This window comes from Balaenoptera physalus (assembly GCF_965194825.1).
Source record: "Balaenoptera physalus genome assembly, chromosome: 1".
In the NCBI taxonomy this organism is placed as follows: domain Eukaryota; kingdom Metazoa; phylum Chordata; class Mammalia; order Artiodactyla; family Balaenopteridae; genus Balaenoptera; species Balaenoptera physalus.
In genome coordinates, this window is record NC_138882.1 from 117,095,881 (window position 1) to 117,121,642 (window position 25,762).

General features: G+C 40.9%; 2 long non-coding RNA genes across 2 annotated transcripts in view; one reads left to right on the forward strand and one right to left on the reverse strand.

Moving 5' to 3' along the window:
* LOC309636613 overlaps window positions 1–23,909 on the forward strand; it is a 657,692-nt gene extending 633,783 nt beyond the window's left edge. Inside the window, exon 2 of the long non-coding RNA XR_014250104.1 lies at window positions 23,665–23,909. This is a non-coding gene — a long non-coding RNA (uncharacterized lncRNA). The remainder of the gene's footprint in view (window positions 1–23,664) is intronic.
* The window catches only part of LOC309636632, a 505,650-nt gene that overhangs the window by 156,511 nt on the left and 323,377 nt on the right, over window positions 1–25,762 (reverse strand). The gene's annotated exons all lie outside the window — the stretch shown is intronic.

Genomic DNA, 25,762 nt, shown 5'->3' on the forward strand with positions numbered 1-25,762 from the left:
AATACAAATATTTACCTATAAGTTACCAAATTATGTACAAGACCTATACATTGAAAATTACAAAACATCCGGAGAAATTAAAGATAACCTAAATTAATGGAAAGATATATCATGGTCAAGAATCAAAAGTTTTATTTAATATTTTTAAAATGTTGTTATCAGTTGAATTGTGTCTCCCCAAAACTCATAAATTAAAATACATGTCTACAAAAAGATTTGTAGAATAATGTTCATAACATCTTTAATCATAATAGTCCTAAACTGGAAACAGCTCAATTGTCTATCATGAGATGAATAGGTAATCACATTGTGGCATGTTTATATAATTGATACTACTCTGCACTAAAAACAAACTCCTAATGCACTTAAAATTTGTGCACTTAACTGTATGCAAATTGTGTCTCAATAAAATTAAAATTTATATTCCATCAGAAGTTGAGAATTATTAGGAAGAAAAGCAAAACAGGGAGAGGAAATGGGGAATGCAGGGGACAGTGGGTTTCTATTTTACATAGGATGATCCAGGAAGTCCTCTTCTGGGTGGCATTTGAGAAAGACACTTGAAGAAAGTGATTAACTGAGGAGAGGGTGTTCCAGGCAGAGGGATCAGAAAGTTCAAATGCCTTGAAGCAAGAGCATGCTTATCTTTCTTAAGGAGCAGCAAGGAGGTCAATGTGGCTTGAGTGACATGTTCCAGGGGGAGTGTTGGGAGATGAGGTCCAAGAGGACAGGGTTTCAGATCTTGTAAGTCATTGTAAAGACCTGAGGTTTAGCTCTGGGGCAAGATGAAAAACCATAGGAAGGCTTTGAGCAGATGAATGGTAAGATCCTTTAAAATGTTTGTGTGATGAGAATAAACTCAGTGGTGGAGCATGGAGGGTGAAACAAGCAAGGACGAATGCAGAGAGGTGAGTTAGCAGACTATTTCAGTGTCTTGGACAAGAGTACTGGCAATGATGAAAAGTGGTCATGGTCTGGATATATTTTGAAAGTAGAGCCAACAGGATTTGCTGGCAGATTAGATGTGGGATATGAGAGAAAGAAAGAAGTCAAGAATGATTTTGAGGTTTTTAGCCTGAGCTCTGTTAGGATTTGAACCCAGGCAGTGTCGCTCAGAGCTGGCAAGTACTTACAGCTGCCTTCCTCTCTCAGAGCTCTGCTGATCATCATTGCTGATGCCTGTCCAATCCACCTCAGCATGCGGACAGGCCCTGCCCCTTCAGGAATCATCCAGGCTCAGCTGCCACCTTCCCTCCAAAACCTGCCTTTCCCACCTTGTTACTTCTGGTCAAATCCAGTTTCTGCCTTTAGGCCCAGTTCCTTTGGACTCGGCATTAATTTACACCCTCTGGTCCTCAGCTCCACCCTTGTCCATATCCTCCACACCCCCTGCCCAACTCCATGCCCTGAAGTCTTATGTTAGTGGTAATTCACACTTTTGCAACAGATTCCAGGTCTGGCAAGAGGTATGACAGCTTATACTGCCAGGAGAGAAGTTCAGAAAATCATAAAGTTTCAAGGCAGGACCTCTGGGTAAAACCATGCTCTGCACAAGGTACCCAGCCAAAGAGTCAACTGGGGTCTGAAATCCAGCGCATGCTTTGGCCTCTAAGCCCTGAGCCCAGTTGCTAGGCTGCAGCCTAGAGGAAGCAGTACCTTTTCCTCATTTGTCCACTCAAAGGAGATGCCTTTTGTATAAGGCACTTTTTCCTAATTTGTCCAAAGGCAACGTATGTACAAAAGAAGTCCCTGTTTCATGGCCAGACAAGCATGATTCTGATTCACAAAGGTTAGACTTTTTTCTCTAGAAACAACAATGAGAACCTTAATAGAGCACCTTAAACTGCTGTCTCTCTTGCTTAAAATTTTTGAAAAATTTAAGTTGAAAGAGGACACCAAGCTTCATCAATATCAACATATCAGAAGGCGTTTTCCTAGGCCGCATCCCTTGCCGTGTCCCACCCCAGCATGTTGTTGCTTCCCCTCCACTCCAGAAATGCTAACAGCTTTTGCTTCTTTCTATTGAACATTGTTCCTTTTTCTCTGATGTTGTCTCAATTGAACCTGAGAAGCTGGCATAATTGCGTGACTCATATCTAGTGAAAGTTGAACTTTGAACAGTAGCTGGAGATCTGAGCAGATAAAGGCATCTGACAAGAGCCTGTACTTGACAACACCAGCATCCCTTCTCTTTTGAATAATAACATAAGTGAGTCAAAGCCCTCTATTTTCCTGCCAGTGCAATGCTGAATTCAAGTGTCTGTATGACCTGTTTATCGAGTAAGAACTCAATTAATTTGAGTCCAGACTCATTAATTGTTCTTAATTCACATTTGACAATTGTATTTGGTCCCTGAACTCTGGCCCCACTTTTGCACTGAAATCTCTCTCTCAGTAGAAACACAACACGCTCTACCATACAGCCACTCACTGCTGATTCTGGCTGGGACACTTTCCCATCACTGCAGCTGCTGAATTTCCTTGGACATGTCTCAGTGATAGGTTCAGAGAGTCTTCTTTAAAGATAGAGTTTAAAAAATTATAAATCCTGATAAGCTCTTTCCATGTTATTATAATTTATGAAGGAAGGCTTGTGCTAGTGTAAAGAGCACTAAACTAAATGCAACGCACACACCATGTACTTAGTGAACATGTGTTAAAGGAGGGATAGTGCTAGACCTCCCCATAACTAGCTTGTGATCCGTGTCAGATCACGTTGTCTGGTAGGGCCTTGGTCTCCTAGTTTAATGTCAAGAGGCTCTAAAAGAGCAGTTCTAAGATCCAGAATGGGGGCTTGTGAAATTCCCATCTCTCCTATCATGGTTTTCCAAAGTGTTCCTCAGGCAAATTAAAGACAAAGGCTGAAGGACAAGCTCCTGGAACTCAAATGGCCTTTGGAAGTTCCTTTTGGGTCAGTCCTTATGTGGACAACTTTGGAGACCAGCCATGTGGTCCTAGGAGATTTTCTCAAATAGCTCGAGCAATCTGGGATTCAATAAATCCAGCCATTATTTTGCAACATATCCCACCCCTATTTTATTATTTACATTTTTTCTCTCAACTTCATACAATTTTTAAAAGAAAATTCACCTTTAGGGTCTGGTTTATTTTGCAGGAACTCAGTTACTTTATCTCCTAGTGACTCATCGGGGTATAGTAAAAACACTGCTTGGGAAAAATCTTTAGTCCAATTAGTCTTTTTCTACCCTTTGAGTAAAATTACTGATTTTATCATGACTAGGATATTTGTACATTCAAAGACAAAAAAAAAAAATGTCCAAGTAGATGCACTTAGAACAAAATCTTTGTAAGCTTTACACTTAACAAATATTCTCTCACTCAATCTTTTAGGTTTCAATCTCTTCCATAGCCATTTTTATGGATAGTTTAGTTAAAATTGAAGAGGCAATTCTAGAGATTTGTCATAGACACATCACTAACATGGGATTCACAAGAATCGAGCTCTACTTCACCTCTAACTAGCACTGTTCAGCTATGAGAAATTACTCAAAAGTATCATGGAATTTGAAATTTGGGAGGAAATACAAAGGCTAACCCTGCAATGAGGAATTACTTAGAAGAGAGCCTCTCCTCTATAGCCTATGTAATTACTTCCTGTGATTAAAAACAAACAAGACGTTGCTATTTCCTGCCTCTTTCCATTGCTGGAAAGGTGTGGTAAAAAGATTTCTCTAATGACCACTTCTCTCCTTTGGTACTAGATTTGCTTATTTTAAGTATTAACTGTATGTAAGATGATTTCATTTAAACCTCACAATAGGCATTCGTTTGGACCAAAATGGAGTACTAGAGACTTCTGCATTAAACACCTAGAAAAACGAACAAAATATATGAAACAGTTTTTTGACATTGGAAAACAGGCATCATAGGACTATGATCTTCAAGAAAAGGGAAATAAACAAAGTAAGCCCTACAATTCTGCAGCTTACCACCTGAGGCAGTTTCTAAGCTGCAGGACAGGGAAAGGTACCTAAACAGAGCCCAGAGGTCTCACTTAGGTGAAGACACAGATATGGAAGTTCCAGAAGATAAAACAGCTATAACCTGTGGGATAGAATGTCAGAGAAGGATAAGCTGTGCAGACAGAGAGAAAGAGAGCACACTCTGTAGCTCTGCAGAGTGATCTCCCTAAGTCTTTGGCTGAGGCTTAATCTGCACAGGCATGGCAGTAAATTCCCCAAAACCCAGGGAAAATTTCTGGAAAGTGAAAGATCAAACAATTCCTAAAGCTCGTTTTATGTTCCCGCCAAACACAGTGGACAAACCTCATATTACGCAGGGCATCAGGCAGAATCATCAGAAGGACATGACTTTAGAAGCCATATTAAATTACCTATAAAATAAAGGCTGCTCTAGACTTGCCCTAACAAGCTTAAAGCAAGCCCCAAAAGCATCCAACTGATTCCAAGTAACTTAATCATGTACCAGAACACGCCCAACACTATTTAAAAAATAAAACCAAAGTCAACACCCAACAACATAAACTTCACAATTCCTGGCATCTAACCAAAATTCACCAGACATGCAAATAAGCAGGAAAATATTACATCCAATCAGAAGGAAAAAAATCATTTCCTAGATTTAGACACAGCAATGATAGATGATAAATTTAGCAGATAGGAACACTGACACACGTATTATAAATATGCTCCATTGGTTCAAGAATATAGAGGGAAACATGGGTAGGGTGAAGACACATATAGAAGATATTTTTTTTAAAGACCATATTGGAACTTTTAGCAATAAAAACTAAAAGGTCTCAAATGAAAATACACTGGGTGAGATTAATAGCAGACAGATTAGACTCTGTGAAAGAAAAAAAAATCAGTGAACGTGAAGACATTGCAATAGAAACAATCCAAATGAAGCACAGACAGAAAAAAAGACTTTAAAAATGAACAGAGCACCAGTGACTTGTGGAACAATACCAGGGGTCTAACAGACCTGTCGTTGGACTCTCAGAGAGTATGGGTGGACAAAAAAATATTTGAAGCTATAAGTGCCAAAATTTTTCCAAATTAACTATAAACCCACAAATCCAAGAAGTTCAATCACCTTCAAAATGAATAACCACAAAGAAGAACATACTAACATACAACATAATCATATTACCTAAAACCAGTGATAAAGAAAAAAATCCTAGAAATATTCAGATGAAAAATATTGGTACATCACAAGCATAGGAAGAAAGATAAGAACATATTAGAGTTTTTGTCTACAACTGTTCAAGGCAGAAGACAATGGATTGATGTCTTTAAAATACTGAATGAAAAAAAAAACTGTCAACATGGAATTCTATACCCAGTGGAAATTACTTTTAAAAAGAAAGGCAAAATAAAAACTTTTTTAGACAAACAAAATCTGGGAAAATTCATTGCCAGCAGGACAGCACTGTAAGAAACATTAAAGTAAATTCTTCAGGCAGAAGATAAATGATACTTAATGGGAATTTGGACATATGCAAAGGAAAGAAAAGAACTAGAAAGGGTAAATATATAGGTGTCTTAGTCTGTTTGGGCTGTTGTAACAAAATATCATAAACTGGGTGGTTTATAAGCAACAAACATTTATTTCTCACAGTTCTGGGGTCTGAGAAGTTCAAGAACAAGGCACCAGTAGATTTGGTATCTGGCAAGAACCTACTTCCTGGTTCATAGATGGTGTTTTTCGCTGTGTCTTCACATGGCAGAATGAGCAAGGGAGCTCTCTGGAGTCTCTTTTATAAGGGCATTAATCCTATCATAAGGGCCCAGTCCACATGACTTAATCATATCCTAAAGGCCCTGCCTCCTAATACCATCACCTTCAGGGTTAAGAAATGAATTTTGGAGGGACATAAACATTCAGATCATAGCAGTAGGTAAATATAAAAGACATTTCTCTCACATTTACAGCCTTAAAAGAAAAATAGCTGTTTAAAGCAAGAATAATAGTCATATATTTTGGGATTTATAACATTTGAAAATTTAAGATGTTTAACCATTGCACAAAGGATGAGGAAATAGAAATAGAACTACACTGTCATAAGTTTCTTACTATATAAGTGAAATGTCACGATACTGTTTAAAGCACATTATAAGTTAAAAATGTATGTTGTAAATCCAAGAACAATCATTAAAAATAAATAAATAAATAAATAAATAAATAGTTACTAAGCCAATAATGGAAATAAAATGGAATTTTGAAGAAACACATAATCCCAAAAAAAGGCAGGAAAATAGGAAAAAGGGAACAAAGAAAAGATAAGTAATTTAAAAAAGAAATAGCAAGTTGCTAAGCTTAAATCTGGCAATATCAATAATTAAATGGAAATGGTCTAATACTCCAATTAAAGGCAGAGACTATCAGATGGGTTAAAAGTAAGACCCAAATATATGCTGTCAATAAGAAAACTTCTTTCAGAACAAAGCTGGAGGCATCACACTCCCTGATTTGAAACTATACTACAAACCTGTGATAATCAAAACAGTATGGTATCAGCACAAAAAACAGACACATAGATCAATGGAACAGAACTGAGAGTCCCCAAGTAAACCCACACATATATAGACAATTAATTTATGACAAAAGAGCCAAGAACATACAATAGGGAAAGGACAGTCTCTTCAAGAAATGGTGTACAACCACATGCAAAAGAATGAACTAGACCACTATCTTACACCATGCACAAAAATTAACTCCAAATAGACTGAAGACTTGAATATAAGACCTGAAGCCACAAAACTAGAAGGAAACATAGGTAGTATGCTCTTTGACATGAGTTTTAGCAATATCTTTCTAGATATGTTTCCTAAGGCAAGGGAAACAACAGCAAAACTAAACAAATGGGACTACATCAAAATAAAAAGCTTCTGCACAGTGAAGGACACCATAATCAAAATGAAAAAACAACCTACTGAATGGGAGAAGATATTTGCAAGTCATATATATATATATATATATATATATATATATATATATATATATATATATATATATATATATATGATGAGTTAATATCCAAAAATATATAAAGAACTCATACAACTCAACAACAAGATAAACCAAACAGACTAATAAAAATTGGGCAGAGGATCTGAATAGCCATTTCTCCAAAGAATATGTACAGATGGCCAACAGGCACATGAAAAGATTTTTGACATCACTGATTATCAGGGAAATGCAAATCAAAACCACAATGAGATGTCACCTCACAACTGTTAGAATCGCTTTTACCAAAAAGACAAGGAATAACAAATGTTGGAGAAGATGTGAAGAAAAGGGAACTCTCCCACACTTTAAGTGGAAATGTAAATTGGTGCAGCCACTATGGAAAACAGTATGGAGATTCCTCAAAAATTAAGAATAGAACTACCATATGACCCAGTTATTCCACTTCTGGGTATTTATCTGAAGAACATGAAAACATTAATTCAAAAAGATACATGCACCCTTATATTCATTGCAACCTTATTTACAATAGCCAAGATATGGAAACAATCTAAGTGTTCATTAACAGATGAAGGAATAAAGAAGATGTCATCAAGAAGCCAAAACAATCCAAAAGTGTAGGCACTTAATAACAGAGCTTCAAAATACATGAAGCAAAAGTGAGAGAACTGAGAGGAGAAATAGACAAATCCATAATTACAGTTGGAGAATTTGACACTCCTTTGTCAGCAATTGACAGAAGTAAACAGAAAATCATTAAGGATATGGAAAATTTTTCATCACTAAACAAGAGGCAGTCTTTACTTTCCTTGACTGTACTTAGACTGATACCTCCCCTTCTCACTACAAATGACATCATGTCGACTTCTTTCCCAACCAATCATGATTCAGCACACAGTAAATTGTAGCAAAAGACTGTAGCCCAACTAATACCATGATATATTAAGAAGCTTCCAAACGTGTCGGTGTAGAAACACAAAGATAGCAAGGTATTTGAGGAGAAGGGGCTATTTTTCTGCTCACTAGATCAGAGACTCAGACAAACAAAAAGCCTCAACATGGTTTTTTCCATTCTTCCTTATTTCTAGTGTTTCACAGACTCTTTCCTCGTCCTTCACAATATATATGTCCAAATGTCCACTGACTGAGCCAGTCACCCCTAAGCAAACATTTATCTCCACACACATATGTATGCATATTGGCTGATGGTGTCAGACATTCTAAGAAGCATCCTTTACTGCCTGAGAAGCTTTGGTTTACAGAGAGCCACATTCCAGTATATAGGCTTTCCTTTTTCTTCCTACAACAGTCCGGATTCTTTTCACACATTATGATGAATACACCAACAGTAAGTAGTAGCTTCTCTTCCATAGCAAGATAATTAACACCATTCTTGATGTAAATTAGTAGACTGACCGACTGGTTCTCCAGAGAAAAGAATGGCACTCTCTTGTTCTCGCTCTCACTCTAATTCTTCCTATACTGTCAAATAAAATCCTAATTTTACCTAAGTGATTATCTCGCAGCTTTGAATTGCTTTGCATGACATGTATCTATTCATTAATCATTCAATCATGGAACCATGAAGGCAAGATTGTCAGCAAATCTGCCAGAGGGACTGGCTTTGATGGGTCACAGCTCAGGTGCTTTCCTGCAGCTGACAGGCAAATCTCTAAAACTATCTCAGGACAGCTATCACAGGGATTGTTTATCCTCCAGTGCCTCCGTTCCCCTCCTAGGCTACCCAGAACAATCTCACACAGGCAGAAATTAAAGAAAGAGAAGGGAAGTGGGAGTAGATAGTAGAAAATGTAAAGTTTTTGTATTTTTTAAAGTCTCTGGTATTATGTAAGATTCTGTGTATATAGCACAACTGAGCATCAAAAGAAAGTTTCTGGAGAAAAAAAGTACTTGTTTCCAAAGAAACTTATTCTCATACTCCCTTTACCTTCCATATCTATAAATGAAATATTCCCTTCTTATTCTTCAGTCTCTAAATATTATTTTGTATTTCCTCATCCAAAATACATCCTCCTAGTAAAGTAAGATACAAACAAATGTGCTTTGCTAACTACCAGGAAATCTCTTACTTATCATGGATAGTTCTACTAGCTTAACAGTTCTTCATTATCACTAGGTTTTGTGTATTTTTACATAACTAGTTTATAAATTAGTTATCAAATTTACCCAAGGCCATGAATTTCTGAAATTAAATCATTTTTAAATCATAATTTTAGAGACTCAAGATTGGGCTCAAAAAGCCACAAAAAAATGTTAAAGAAAAAGCTATAATCCTCACGACAATGAACACATATAAAACCAAAATACTGGACTTGAACTTGACAAGGTATTTGGAATCACATAGCTTTGGATCCGATAACAACTATGAAACCCAATATGCCCTGAAAAAAATCAGAGGCAATTCGTACTAAAATAAAAAGCAGTAAGTTCCACCTTTCCTTTCTGATGTGTTCTAATTATTTCATGATGACAGATTATCCCTATCCTTTGAATATTTCATAATTTATCAAGTGTCTTCAAGTACCTCATCTGAGTTCTGGCTAAAGGTTTGAGCTTCTGCACTATGTAGAACAGAATCCATTAGCAGAGTAGGAAAAGCTTGGGGGATTTGAACTCCTGGAAACACAACCACTGTGAATTATCATACAGTGGCAGGGCTTCTTCGATGGACCATTAGTGTTATAATTCTGTGCCACATGTGCAGAGAGTACCAAGTGTAGTGGGTTGTAATTTGTCAATGAGGACAAACCAAACGTTCATGTCTATTAATTATACTAATTATTAATAATTTATTATAGAATTGTATTTCAATTAATATATTCAAGAATTTTAACATGTGAACTATGAAAATGGCAAACTATTAGGCGAAGTTTATGCCCAGTTACTCAAATTGCCTCAAAAAGCCCTTTGCTCTTGAAATCGTAAGGTAAACACAAATTTTGGCCAAGCAAAAAATTAAGGTGACAAAAAAAAAAAAAATTAAGGTGACAATTATGCCACAGAAGAATTTGATATACCCATGTCTGTGGAATTAAAAGGTCATTCAGTGAATGGAGGGAAGTATACTTTTAGTGTGCCAATGATAGCTGTAACTTATGTCCAAGAACAAGAAACCATGGCTCTTAAATCACTTTTTTCGTTTTTTTTTTTTTACTCTATTCACAATGACTTTTTCTTGTTCTTCCAACAGAGTTCACATTTGTTATGTAGTTTAGAAGACTAAGGAATGAGTTGGGGGTCATCCGGGTCTGTGGGATTTGATGCCACCGAGGCTCTGTGTGACCTGTTCTGTACCTTTTTGTAAGCTGGTACTACCCCCTTGCTGGAATATGTTTTCCTATTAAAATAAGATGTGACAAAGAGTGGGGTATCTTTACCTGATCATAAATGTAGGTTCTTATACTTAGATCAGCATAGGTGTGGGTATAAATGAGTGGGTGTGGGTAGGATTGCTAACTGTTTTAGGGGGAGGGAAAGTATGTCAAAAAAGAGGGGATGGGTTCATGTAACAGAGAAGTGGGCAGCTGTTGTTAGAAAGAACATGAACTTTGTAGTCGAAAGACCCAAGTTCAAGCTCTAGTTCTAAATCTCACTGACCGTGAAACTTCAGACAAGTAATTTATGCTCTCCAAACTTTAGTTCCCTCATCTCTAAATTGAAATAATAAGGTTGTTAGAGGATTCACTGTAACACTGCAGTAAGGTTCCTGACATCTAGGAAACATGTTCCCTAGTAGTAGCTAATGGCCTCCAACCGCAAAATAGAGAATGCCAGAAACAAAACCCACAGAATCATCAAACCTATTAACAAACGACCTATTTTGTTCATTCATTTAAAATAAAACAAAACAAACAAACAAAAAAACACGCACCTTCTCTGAGCCAGGCACCCTACAGAACTATGCAGTCCCTGACTTCCACCGGTTTAGTCTTGTAGGGCAGAGAGTTATCTTAACAAACTGAAGCCATGAAATGTATTATAGGTGTTTTAAAATAAACAAACCTCTTCTATACACATCCTTTGTATCCTTCTTTTTTGAACACAGACCCCCAAAGTGTGAGAACTTGAAATCCAGCCTCTGAATCCAGTTTCCTCAGCCCCAGTTTAGGCTCCCTGTCATTGTGTGTGTAAGTAATTGCATGTGGCTTAGTTAGGTGCCCTGGATTCTGGAAGTTTCGGAAATTATGCATAGATCTGCCATTAACACTAATGGGGGGTTACATGCACAAATCCTCCACACACCGAGAAGAGAATAGACTCTTCTCATTCATACATAATAGATCTGTAGAAAAATTAGCATGTACGCTTTTAGGAGCTGAACTCTGAAGATGCACCTTTTATGGGAAATATGTAAATAAGGGAGAGGATACACTGAAGGACAAGTGCTGTAATGTGCTCCTTTTCTGATGCCTGAGCACCTTGTCAATTTGGCTGCTGCATAAAGTAGGACCAGGCTTGACTCTGTGGAAATTCCCCAGCACATTCATCTCCCTGGGGTGTCACCAAATTTCACTTACTTTGCCAAATTTCCCAGGTCTGCTAGGAAAAGGGAAGCATAACTGATCAGTCAGTAGGCACGTACATGTGAACATTTTCCATGGACGTGTTTCTTTGTTTTCTTAGAAGCTATTATTAAATGGCCTTATAATTTAAGCTGTCTTGGAAACAGGGAAATAAGGTCTTCACTGTGCTCACCTTTCCGATCAGCTGGAGTCAGCTCTGAAGACCACAGAAATCGGTCATGCTGGCTTTTATCTATGAAAGGGGGCGAAACGCCTTCTCTGCGTCTTCCACTTTCCTGCCTCAGTCTATAAAGGAAGGAAGTTATCTTCCTCCAGCTTTTCTATCAACCTCTTCTTAGCTCCTCCCTCCCAGCATAGTTGCGATCTGACATTCACTGGGGCACATTTCACTAGTGGGCAAGGTCATGACAGAGTAATGGGATTCACATGCGTAGGGATGAGACACTCCCTCCTACACGGGCACACTTCCCAGGCCAGGCCAAGGTCAACCTTTTTCCTCCACAGCAGGGCCAGCGTCCTCCCTGTGCTCCCACCCTGGTGGCCTAACCCCTGCTTTCCTTCCCCGTGGATATGGTACCCAAGGCAAGGCTGCTCTCAGGCCCACCCTTCCTCCCAGCTACCTGCTCCAGATCCCTGGTTGGATATTCGGACCTAGAGTCTGCTCTGTATGATTTATGGGTGAGTAGGAGGGTGTAATAGCAACTTTTATTGGAGAGTTCAATCCCACTTACCATGGAAGCCCCTCATGTGGAGGGTGATTTTGAGAGTTGTATCAGGGGCTTTTCTTGATTCCAATAAAAGCCACTAAACCTCCATACCTTATATATATAACTTCTTGAGTGTGCCCCAGAAAAAAGCATATGAACATCCTGAATGCCTAAGAGTTAAAACTTCTAGTAATTATTACAGTGCCTCATTTCTTCAATCATTCACTCATTCATCGTGTTGGCACACTTCTTATTCCAGGCATGGCTTAAGGCCAGAAATACTCCAAGGAAAATGAGCGACACCTTCACTGTGAAGAGCAAACAGTCCACCAGAGAAGAGTAAGAAGCAAAAGAAAATTTTCAGATGGTGCTAAAAATATGATCTTAGAGGTAAGCATAGGTGATATGAGAGTAGAAAACTAGAGGCATTAACCCAGGCTTTGAGGCTGTGTGTACTATCTTTCACTGAGCAAATCTCTTGAGATATGTTGAACAAGAAACAACAAAAGCTAGAGTCAGCCATAAAGAAATAACTGTAGGTGTATAACATTCAAAATGTGCCTAAATCAGGGAGGTTAACTCCTGACGTCTGCTCTAGAAAAACTCTTTTGGGGAAGAGATGTTTTTACTGTAACATGTTACACCATACTAAGGACATACATTAATTGCAGGTTTACTTCCTTCTTTTGTAAATGGCCATAAGACTTTGACTACTAATATGGTGGTCCTTCAGGATGTCCTATCAATGGAGAGAATGAATTGAACCAATTGTATCTGACCCAAGATTTCATGGACTTTGTGTCCAAAGGGTGGATCATTCATTTTAACTCCAGGAGAATGCCTCCATCAAGCAGGGAATGACCAGAAGATTCCCAGCCAGGGGCCAGGCAGCCACCTGAAACTCAGGTCTTGCAAAGAATATGGTAGAATACATGTTTGAATGTAGTGCTTTATCTGACCCAGGACCACTGTGACCTGCAACAATACCTTATCCTACAGACCCCCCAAAAGCTTGCTTCGTAGCAAGGGTAGATTAAGAAGCACACAGGCAGACACAGGGGCCGCTCTTCCCCTTTGAAATGTAGGACTTATCACCACCAAGACATTACCAGCATTCTCAGTCCCAACTCAGACCTGCAGCCCCTGCCATGCCACCCCATGCTCTAAAAAATGGGCAACAACCCCCAAATTCCACTGAAATGCCCATGATCTGGAAAGTAAAGCAGCACATGCAGACACATAGAGCTCACTCCACTCGTGGAGTCCAGGGACACCTAGTCTTAGCCTTAGTACCGCCCTGTGAAATCACAGCCATGGGGCAGTTTGGGCCACCAGCTTTTGGTTCATTGTTCTTTTAAAAATTTAGTGGTTCAAATCTTTTTCAGAATCATTATTTGCATTTTCCTGAAAATGGATGTGCAATCAGATGGATAGGAGAAAAAGAGACAAGTGGCAAACCTCAAAGCAGCTATTGCAATTAGGATGAAATTGGAGATCTGATAACATGGAAAAAACCCATCCTTTCATTAGTCAAAGGAAAAGGATTTAAGTGTCACTATAATAAGTTTGCTCCTATCAGGTATATAGCATGGAAATTGACATTTTTGTAAGGAAATCAAATCAGAGCCTAAAATTATATCTTTTATGTAGCTTAAAATCTCAATTAGAATGTTTTTGCTGCTATCAATTTTTATCCTGAATGACAGCATTTGGAAGGACAGAGTTAAAGAAGGAAAAAAAAAGAACCGAGAAAGATTGAACTGGCATTGCACATGCAAATGAATGCACTATGGTAGTGGGGTTTTTTTTCCACTGAATAAATTTACATTTACATCAGTTAGATCTGATATAATTCTGCAACCAATGAAACTTAAATATATACATATTTTGTCATGAAAGCCCTCATAGCCATACTTTTGATTAAGATCTATTGTAAAACTAAGAATAAATTTCAGTCAACTAACTTTAGATTTGACAACTTTATTACTCATTTTAACCAGAAGTACACTTTAACTGGTATTTTACCAGTACTCAGTAGAAATCTCCTTTGGTTTTTCTGTTAATTCTCTAGATTTTATAACAATTCCCATAAACTCATGAAATTTTATAAACTCCCACCATAAAGAATGAATAATATAAGCTGCCTGCTCTTAGCCAAGGACACGCTTATATGTCCGTGATACACGGCTACTATTTACATTTTCCCACTGGACTGAAAATCAATCACAAAATTAAAAGAGTGGGGAAAATTGGAGGAGAAATAACTTCCTTTAGGTTAAACAGTCACCTACTCCCCTGTTTCCCGCTTATGTTAGCCACTGCAAAACTAGTAAATGTAGTCCTAAGCATTTGACTTGGTCACCTAAAGAGGTGTCAGAGATTAGCACGCAAGTAAGACATCACAGGAATAAGCAACAGCAGCGGTGCTAATGTTCTAAGTGACCTTCCAGTGTAATTACAATTTGTTTCATCACAGTTATTACACATGGAAAATTAGTGAAACTGAGATTAGGGGGCTTTGCATGGCGGGACTGGGACGAGATTATAAAAGAGTAAACTGCCACTATGTTATCAAATTTAGGGAAAAGATATAATTCAAAAGACTAGTAATAATAACTATTTCTTGAGGTCTATGTGCCAGACTTCATCTGCTGAACTCTTAATTCACCCAACGGTCTTATAAAATAGGCATTTCAGTTCCCATTTTACAGATGAGAAAACTAAGGGACAGAGAGGAAAATTCCATGTCGAATTCCCATAGTTGGTAATTTGCAGAGGCAGGACAAACCCAGATTGGTCTTTCTCCAAAGTCTGAGCTCTTCCCACAACGCAGTCCCACCCACAGGAAATTAGAAAACAAATGGATATGATCAGCAAAAATCACAGGATTACCTTTTACGAGCTATACAGGGCAGAAAGAACAAAGATTGTTATGGAAAGAATTTCCAGCAAGTCCACTGAAATCATCTATAAAGATACTCAAATTACAACAGTTATATTACTATAGACCTCATGATGTTTTGGTATGTATAAGGATCTTTTACCTTGGCTGGCTAACATCTCATGATTCAATTACAAACTTCCATAAAATAGCTAATGGTAGTTATACCTAATATTTGTATTGCACTTTACCATCTAAAAAATGCTTCCTTACACATTGTCTCATCTGACTCACAGAGCAGGGTGAGATCCAAATCATGGCATGGAACCACACAGGATATCCCAAAAGGAGAACTTGCATCTCTAGTTCTTAAATTTTAATATGTGTAAGAATCACCTTGCATTCATTAAAATACAGATTCCAAGGTCCCTGGACCCAAAACTCTTAACCTGTGGTTTTGCAGCTGGTGGGCCTATGAATCTGTATTTGTATCAGGCATCTGGTGATTCCGTTACTTGGGGGTGGGGAGGAGATGCTAGTATCATACTTGAAAAACACTGGTGTTTATCAGAAGAGTAATGACATAACGTGACCTGGTATCCTGTACCATGTGTGGGAGGTGTGGGAGAATGGGGGGGTGGGTAGCGTCTTTTCCTACCACCCTAAGGAGAGGACCACTTTCCATAACGTGGAGCTATTTTCACAATGGTTGACCTCAAGCAGTAAATGACGGTCATGGTTGCCTGAGTCCCCAAATTCCATACCCCATCTTTGACTCTTCAGGCATTTTATTTGCAATACCCACTCAATCCCTTTCCCTTCTTATTTTCCCAACCTTCTTTTCCACTCTCCAGGCTTTCTAAACCCTCAGTGGGACCTCACACTTAAAATAAGCCTTGCCAACAATAAATATATTTTAAATACCCAGCACCATGTTGGCGTCCCTCCCCAGTGCTCAGAGCATGTGTCCAGCAGTTCTGCCAGTTACTTAAAAGCCACAGAGCACGAAGTTAGGAAATGTTTCATCTCTGAGTGCCAGGGTCATATTAGGAATTTATCACAGGTCCAGCATACAGAAAATCTATTTTGTGATTCAGGATCCAGGCAGGAAAACTTTAACCTCAGAATCTACATATTCAGCCCCAAGCTCCCCAGCCAGCACGGAGGTTGCCCACAGCAGCCGCTCTTGGGAGTAGCTTTCAGCATACTGGTTCCTATTTTCTCTTTCTTCACGTCTATCTTCCCCATTTAACCTTGAGTACTTCAAGAGCAGGGACTGTGCTGTATTCATCGTTGAATTCCCAGGGCCTAGCCCAGGGCTAGGCACATAATAGATGCTCAATAAATATTTTTAAGTGAAAGTTATATCAAGGAAGTTAACCAAACAGCAAACTGGAGGGAAGGGGTGGGGTGGCAGCCCGTCACTGTCCCCAGTCTTTGAGTTTCTGCACTTGTCTCCCCACTCTGTTTTTTACACAACAGGAACCAGATGGGCATTTTCTCTTAGACACACTTATTGTAATGAAATCTATAGATTGGACAAGAAGCATCCTTAAACTTTAATTGGGTTCTTTATACATTAAATAGAAATTATTCTTCTGTGTGTTGTTTTTTCAGAAGGAAACACTATCCTTCCCTACCTGTGGAAACCCTTCACCCAGACACACTAGAAAAAAGAAGGGCTGGCGGAGCATGAACGCCTTACTGTGTGTGCCATGGGCGTGATTTATTGCACCTCCTTTTAACTCACAGAGGCCACTGCAGGGGGCAGACGTGGTGGCGTGATGTAGGGTCATTGTCTCACTCTTGGGCAGCACTTGGTGTTTTCCAGGTGTTCTGCAATCACTTTTTTACCATCCCTACAGCACCTCCAGGGAGGGAGGTCAGCATTACCATCCCAGCCTAGCAGGAGAGGGATTGCAAACTCAGAAGTGCTAAGAGGCAGGCTACGCTGAGTCAATGTCGGATCATCTCCTGCAGCCAAGACTGCAGAATCCATTCCTTTGGGAAAGGCAGAGTTTTCCAAAGCCTCTGCAGACCTCTGGGTAAGGAAAGACCAGGTGACAAACTTCAAGATGTCAATTCAGTCTGGTTATTTCAGGAGAAAAAGTGAATGGAAACCCAACCTTAACATGTACTCTCAAGGGACCCACCCACTCTCAAAGGATGAGGAACTGAAAGTGGTGCTTAAGTTACACACAGGAGTTGTTCACGAAGTATTAAGGTTAATTTCCAACGTCCATACTGCTTGTTAGTAGTTTAGCAACCCCTATTCAGTGGACAGGCGGGAGAGCAGGGCCACAGTTCCCGCAGGAGCCCTGGCTGCTCTCAGCTGCTCGGCTCTGCATTTTGTGAAGTAATGGGCAGGTATGAAGTATGTTTACTTGCAGCAGTAACTTGGAGCACAAAGCAATGAATATGACGTCACCCCTGCCTCCCTCTCTCTCACAAACACAAAGACAAAGGGAGGTGAAATCTTAACCTGCTGGATTCACTACGGAACCAGCCAGAATGAGACTTGCATTTAGAAACTCAAAGAGTTAGGCAGGGTTGTCTCCTCTGCTGGAGGAGAGATCAGATCAAGGGGAGGTGAAGACAGGAGGTGAGAGAAAGCCTCACAGCTATTGGTTAAGAACGTGGGCCTGGTGATAACCACAGGCCTGGTCCAAGGACCAGCAGCAGCATCACTAGGGAGCTTATTAGAAATGCTGAGTATTGGCTCCCCGCACCGTGTACTGATGGTCAGCATCTCTGAGGATGTAGTGTGGGAAACTGTGTTTAGTAAGTACTCCAGGTGATTCTTATATGTGCTGAAGACTGAGAAGCTCTGGGTTTCAGACAGCCTGGGCTTGTATCCTGCTCCATCACTCTTTGACCTTACACGAGCCATGCTACCTCTCGAGTCTCTATTTCTTCCTTTGTAAACTAGGTATAATGGCAGTGCCTACTTCATAGGATTATTGACTGGTGAGGATTACATGTGATCATGCATGTAAAGCAGTTCAATCAGGATCTGACACATAATAAACCCTCCATAAAGGAACAGGAAAAGATACACTGTCCCTTCTTAAACTCTTTAACCCACTTCTACCCAAAGCTTGTGCTCCCCAAACCTTCCAAGGTTAACTCTTGGCCGACTGTCAACTGTAACTCGTGAGGAACTCTTGGATCCTGCCGAAGCCATTCATGGCCCATTCATTCATGGATCACAGGCAGCCCACAGACATTATTCTTTAGTCCCCCAGTAAAGCTCCTGACCCCTTCATCAGCTCTGGAATCAGCTGTGGATTCTGCCAGTGCTAGCTTGAGATGAGAGGGGGGCACTTGCTGTGTCTTCCCAAGAAGACAGAGACCTCCAGAAAATCACCCATAAAGTCTAGACGTGCTTGTGGAAATAGTGGGCTTGAACTCACTCCTCATCTTAGATTTGCTGCTTAATAAGTGTTTGCTAGTAAATGAATGTTGTTCAACTTGGAAAATACAGTTGCAGGCTATGGTGGCTGGCAGGAGACTGGGCTGGGCTTCTTCTCTCAGCTTATTGCAGAAATTTATTTATGGTTCATTGATCCATTTGGAAGTACCAGGGCAGCTTGGTTTACTGTAGCATCCTGCCACTTTCACATGCATGCCAAACAAGCTCCTTCCCAGATCAAAACTATCACAATTTGTAACACACTTTTTAAAAACTATTTTGATTCATTCCTAAGAAATGCATTACAGAAAAACAAAGGAAGGTTAATATAGCCGTAGATTAATTTGGTGTATTGTTACAGAAAGTAAAAGTCAAATCTTAAGACTAATAAGACTGGTGATCATGAGCGTTGATTGTGTGTGTGTGTGTGTGTGTGTGTGTGTGTGTGCACGTGTGTGTGTGTGCGTGTGTGTAAACAAAGGAAAGCAGCCAGGAGGGCGAAAAAACAGATTCCAATTGTACAGGGGAAAAAAATACTTATATATGTAGTCCTACGCAAGAAAAGATTTGAGAACTTTTTCTTTTCTCCAATCCTGCCAAGACTCGTGCTTCTCAAACCACATTTGTGTGGTGAAGGGTAAATTTTTGTTCTTTGGTTTTTGTTTTTTCATTTCCTATCTGTCATGGACCAATACTATAAATGCTATAAAATGAATTATTTTAACAATTAAATTTGAGAAAAAGCACACAAAATACATGACACTGCCCTTGCAGAGAAATCTCCCAAGCTTGCCCTTGCATCCAGGGAAGGAACTAGACACCGTCTGAGAACAAACTTCTGAAATTCTAAGACTATCATGTGAGCTAAGGCTATGACATGGTTGCTCAGTGCCGTAGGTGACAGTGGTAGCAGAAGTAGAACAGCTCCTCCACCCCTCAGCCCCTGCCAGGCTGTTCCGGGCATAGCCTGCTGTTTGCACTAACGAAGGTGCATCTAGGAGCCAGCAGAAGCTCAGCAGAGAAGCCTACCCATGAAGGAGCTACAAGCAAACCTCCTACTTTCTTGCATTTTCCCTTTTTTCTGCTTGAATGTACCATAAAGAGTCATATATGCCAGATGGAGATGCACATTTGGCAAGGTTTAGTATGCCTACTCGTTATTTATCTTCTCATTTCATTGACTAATTTCTTTCATCTTGTGCAGACTGAACTTGCTGTAAAACGTGGATTCCTAAGTGCGGCAAGGGCACGGCTCTCAGAGGTGAAGAGAATAGACCTGGGCCCTTCTTGGTGGCAATATTAACAGAAGAGGAACTTTGAAACCGTTTTGACTCCACAATTATTAACATTGTTTAATCACAGATTTGGAGAGGCCTGGGGGACACACTAACCTAATTCTCTAGCTCTCCTCATTACCAGAGGAATATTGTTTCCCCTCAGTGCCCTGACATTTCTTCCTCCTGCCATTTGCAGTACTGCTCATTTACTTCCACCTCTGCTCCTACCCTTTCAATGGTATCATTTTATTCCTCAGACGGACACTGTCTACTGCTTCTGTCCATCACACTGCATTTCTGCCCATCCTTTTGGAGCTTACTGTCTCTGTTTATGACTTGAGGATTTTTGTCTGCTGGTTTTTCTTATCCCAATTATGTCCATTAAGAAGTATAACCTATGCATAGAAGTAAATAAATATGGTAGTAGTGATAATAATGTGATATCTTTGAGAAGTCTCTCTTGATTCGATGAGATACCTCAGACTCCACGGAAAAGTGATGTCCTGCTCAGAGCCCACAGATATGAATATATCTCACAAAACTGTCCTCACTTGCTTTCAACCATGAGCTTCATTCACTGACTTGGCCCCTGTTGACTATAACAGTCTCGGTGATCCCTTTGCCATGCACACGATTCATTCTCTCCAAGCTTTGATCTTAACCTGCTTCCCAGTTGTGTTGTCATGACTGCCGCTTGGCTCTCAGCGCACACAGGGCCCCGAGGCAGCATTCTCTCTTGTTGGGAGCACAGGCTTCCAAGTCAGGCAGAGCTAGGTTCAAGTCTTGGGTCCACCACACAGCAGCTGCATGACATTAAGCGGGGTAGTCAGAGTTATGGAGACCCAGTTTACTCATCGTGAAAATAATGATAGCACCTATCCAAGAGGGCGGTTGTGAGGATTAAATTAGATGGTGTATGTAAAGCAGTGCCTGGGATGTAGCAGACACTGAATAAAAGTTAGCATTATTGTAATCTCAACTTGTGGACAGGATCCCAACCACGTCCTTTAATGGGTGACGAGCAATATTTGAAGAAATTGAGCTTAAGCATAAAGTATAAGTGAATATTGCAGTTGGCTCCTCTAAGCCTGCCCATTCAGTCAGCGCGTGTTTATTCAGGGCCTACAGAGTGCTGGTTGCTGTGGTAGGTTAATGAGAAGAATCTTCTAATAAGGATCTGACAACATATTGGAAGAAACAGACCCATACAAACAAAATAACAATCCGTACGACAATTCTTTTTTGCTAGCTAAACACAGATCTGAGGGGATGTACCGCTGTTATAAAGTGTCCTTGGGAAACCTTTGCTTGGAAAAACCTACCTGAGGTAACGGCCCCCTGAGCACTGGCGGCTTTGGAGGCAGCTTTGAAGACAAGCTCAGGAAGGCTAAGGAAGGGGGCATGGCTTCTCTGGGGCCTGGCCTCAAAAGGCGCCCCCAAACCCCAAAAATCCAGGGCCGGGGAATGCCTGTCAACATAGTTGCTGTGACAGAGTTACCCATACACCTCAGACAGGCAACCACCAAGGTGTAAGCCAAATATCCCCTTTGAATTAACTTCTCATCGCATCTTTCCACAGGGCATGGGCAGCAATGGCAGGGGTCTGGGACTCTGCTTTCCTTTCCACTGTTGTTTATAAAATCAAACAGAGAAGAAGCATCACTGGTCTCACACTGGTCTCCTCCTCCTCAGTCCAAAGGATTCGAGCATCGGGTCCATCATATCCGAGCAAATCGCTCTGCATATTCTCTTGAACAAAGAGCATCTGTGATCGGCGACATACGTGTTTCGGGTACAGGGTAAAGGAGACTGTCACAGCCATAGTGGGAGCTGTTTTCTACCTTTTTTTTTTTTTTTTTTCTTTTCTTTCTTTTGTATTTGGGTTTTTTAAAACACCTTTTTTTTTTAAACATCTTTATTGGAGTATAATTGCTTTACAATGGCGTGTTAGTTTCTGCTTTATAACAAAGTGAATCAGCTATATGTATACATACATCCCCATAACCCCTCCCTCTTGCATCTCCCTCCCACCCTCCCTATCCCACCCCTCTAGGTGGTCACAAAGCACCGAGCTGATCTCCCTGTGCTATGTGGCTGCTTCCCACTAGCTAGCTATTTTACATTTGGTAGTGTATATATGTCCATGCCACTCTCTCACTTCGTCCCAGCTTACCCTTCCCCCTCCTCTGTCCTCAAGTCCATTCTCTACGTCTGTGTCTTTATTCCTGTTCTGCCCCTAGGTTCTTCAGAACCTTTTTTTTTTTTTAGATTCCATATATATGTGTTAGCATACGGTATTTGTTTTTCTCTTTCTGACTTACTTCACTCTGTATGACAGACTCTAGGTCCATCCACCTTAAACGCCTTCTTAAAAAGCAGCAGAAAAGGCTCTCCTTTAGAGCACATTTCCTGGTTCGAGGGAGGGTTGAATAAGCAAATGACAACACCACCAATCAGCCCTTTGCTTACAGCCTGCGGAGTCAATCTGCCCCCTGGCTGTGGAGCTACCAACCAGCAAAGGCAAACTAATTAGACACAGACAAGCACTTAGGCAATCACACCTTGCGAATGTAAGCGTCTTCCTGTCATTTGGCAAGTCTCTCAGCTGCCTCTGAGCGGGAGACAACAAATCCCCTGCAAACAAGTTCCTCGCTCTCCCGTTAGTGAGACCTAACGGATCACAATGGCTGGAGGTGAAAGGTGGCAGTCTCGTCAGGTAATGACATCTCTCCAACAGCCCATATTAAAACAGCCACACTTGTTTAGACTAGCCTATTTGCACCTACCTACAGAGGGCCTTTTTAATGTAATTATTAGCCTCTGCCACCCTGCTTAGGATTTGAAAATATCGTTCATTTTCATCTCGCTTCAGCTACCGCTGCTATCTCCTAGTCCGTCTCAGGCACCTCATCTTCCCACAACTAAGTGCAGAAACAGGCAGGAGCCAGAAGAGCTGAATTAACAAGAACAAGTTGGCAGGTGAGCTACGTGACAAAAAGAAAAAAACAACAACAACAACAAAGAGATTTGACAATATATTCTAATCACTACCTGTGGTTGGAAATCTTGAAAAAATTTAAATGGCTTTTCTCAGAGACACCAAAAATCTATCGCAATAACTGACCAAACCCAGAGATGAAAAAGCAAAGAGGTTGGAAAAACAATAGCATGCAGCCAGTAAACAACTGTATGTGCTTTAAAAAACAGAAGGAGGCTAGAATCTATTGACAGGCTGGCTCAGGAGTTCTGATAACTGTTCATCATAGTGCAGAAGGTGGCCTTTGACATTTTAAGTAGCTGGAAGGGATGGTCCCACGTGACCTCACTCTGTGTTATACAAACACATGCATCACCATGTAAAAGTTTGGCTGATACATTATAGACCCGTAGGTCAAAGACCAGAATTTATAAGTCCCCCGGATGGTTTCCATCTCCACTTCTAAGTATCCAGGTCACATTCGGGCAGAGTGGGAGGCAGTTCATCAACCCACTATTAATTGTCAAATATCTGCCTTTGCTTGGAGCTATGCTCACTTAAAAATGAGGCAGTTGACTTTCTGTCCAGATGGTTTTTAGTCTTCCCCTCGCACCTTATTGGGGCTCCAGTTACACTCTAGATTACGGCGATTGCTTATGAATGGCTATAAACAGGGGCGATTTTTTAAAGGACCCTAGCTTAGACTGTTATTGACGAGATACTTTTGTATAAAGGAAAGTGCATCTTCCTATTTTCTTCCTATGTTTTTTCCCTTTGTCTCTTCACCGTTATCTTCTTCCTTCACTGTCCCCCAGTGGAAAAGGCAGATTTTATAGAAGTCAGTTTTCAGGAGAGTCGTCAGAGCTACAGCGGTTCCAAACACAAGGAATAGCCTGGGATAAATCTCCAGGGGAGAAAAAAAGACCATCTGTAAACAGAGTGGTTAGAAGGCAGCATTTATTTCACATTTATTAACCTACCACTTGGGGCCAGGGACTGTGTGGGTAGTTGGGGTAAAAGAAAAATGAGAAACGGGGAATTCCCTGGCAGTCCCGTGGTTAGGACTCTGCACTTTCACTGCCGGGGCCCCGAGTTCGATCCCTGGTCGGGGAACTAAGATCCCGCAAACCTCGTGGGGGCCAAAAAAAAAAAAAGAAAAACAAGAAACGGCCCCTGATGCAATGTACTGAGGAAGAGGGGGCTAACAGCAATGAATTAATTAATTGGTCCTCTTAATTAACTAAGAGGATTCCATCCTTAATCTTCTGATTCCAAATCGGATGAATGCCTAGCAGTGCATCGACCACACTGTCAGCGAGAGATTCAGAAGTACCAGCAAGAGATTGCTGCTCAAAACTAAAATGAGGACACAAATTCACATTTAAAACAGCAACTGAGAGTTGTTTAAAGAGAAATGGCATTGTTTTTTCTAGTAAAAGACACGATTTTAACAAAAGCACTTACAGAGGAAAATACAAGAAATAAGATCAGAGTATTGCTTTGCTCTCTCTGGCTCTCTTTTCAAAGCAGGGGACAGAGGATTTCTGTACCAAGGTGGGGACACAAAGCTGTGCTTGTGACGCCCACCCACTGTGTATGCATGTAAAGCTTTAGGGCTGAACGCTCCCACCCACAGAATGGGCCCGAATCACTTCAACCATTCACTGGAAAACCCCACCATAGGGGTCAGAGGCCACAAGCCACCAGGGCCCCAAAGGTTCAGGAAAGCACAGATTGGAGGAAGAGACGCTCCGTTGATGGGACCCTGCACAACCCTGGTCCCCAGTGTCCACCAGGAAGCCGTTCCCCGACGTTCTTGCAGTGAGCAGCCAAGGCCAGGGACGTGGGAGCAACACAGAAGACAGGGTGTCCTGCAGGCGGAGAAAGCTTCGGCCTTGATTCATTCATTAATCAGGCCGAGGAAGCCGCCACCCCACCCTAGCCAGGAGTCCGGGCTGCTGCCCTAGCTTCACCCAGCCTTTGCAAGCATCAGACAATCAACCAAAGGGCCGCCTGGCCTCAGGAACCTATTCAGAGCAAGTTCCCAGGCCTGTGTGGGTCAGTCCCAGTCAGCTCCTTGGTCACAGTATCTAATTCTGAATTTGTAGCTATGACCAGAGAAGCAGCTAAAGCCTATGATGAGGGCAGAAAAGAAAATTTTGTTCTCGGCACATTGCTTCCAAAAGCAGGTTAGCACAATCTCTTTTAGAAATATTTCCATCAAAAAGCCACTTAAAAGTGCCACTGCCTAAGCAAGGGTTACAAACCCAGATTCCTTTGGGGCCCAGGCATATGACTTAGCTGTGTGAATCAGTGGGGTACAGTCACAGGGAACGGTGTGAGCTGGTGAGAGTTCTCCTGGGGCATCTACAGCTAGTTTCTGTGCCGTGGCTTAAAGGGTTAACCTTGACTATCTCTAAAACACAGGTATTTGAAATGATACAGAAGTCTCTATAATGCTCAAATTTGGCCAGACTCTAATTATAAAAGATGTACTAGGATCAGTTGCCAGGGTACTCCTTATATTTTTAACTTTTCCCCTTCTGAGAGCAGTAGGAAATACCAGTGGCAACTGCTTGACCTAAATGACGCTATGATTTCGGCAGGAAAAGATGGTCTCAACTGAGAAGTACGATGAAATTATGCAGTATCCAGGGCTCCATATGGCCCCTCAGTCAGAGGTACCATTAGAGTACATCAGATGCATTACCTTCTCACAAAGAGCTGGCTGGGGGCCTTCTCATTCCATCTGACCACCTGTCCGCCGTCCTTCTCTGTCGCAGAGACTCCTTCCTCTATTCCTACTGCACAGTGCCAGCAAGCTCGGCTGCTGCCAGTCACAGCGGAGGCAAGAGGTGCTGAGGTATCCGGGGACCACTGACTTGACCGAGGCCTGGCACCCCTCAGCTCGCTCTAAGACTAGAGACAAGTCAGCTCTCCCTCTGGGAGAGGGTCTGAAAGAGTCAATGGTTCAGAATCCATGAAGCTCTTTAAAGATGGGAGAAGCCAGGTC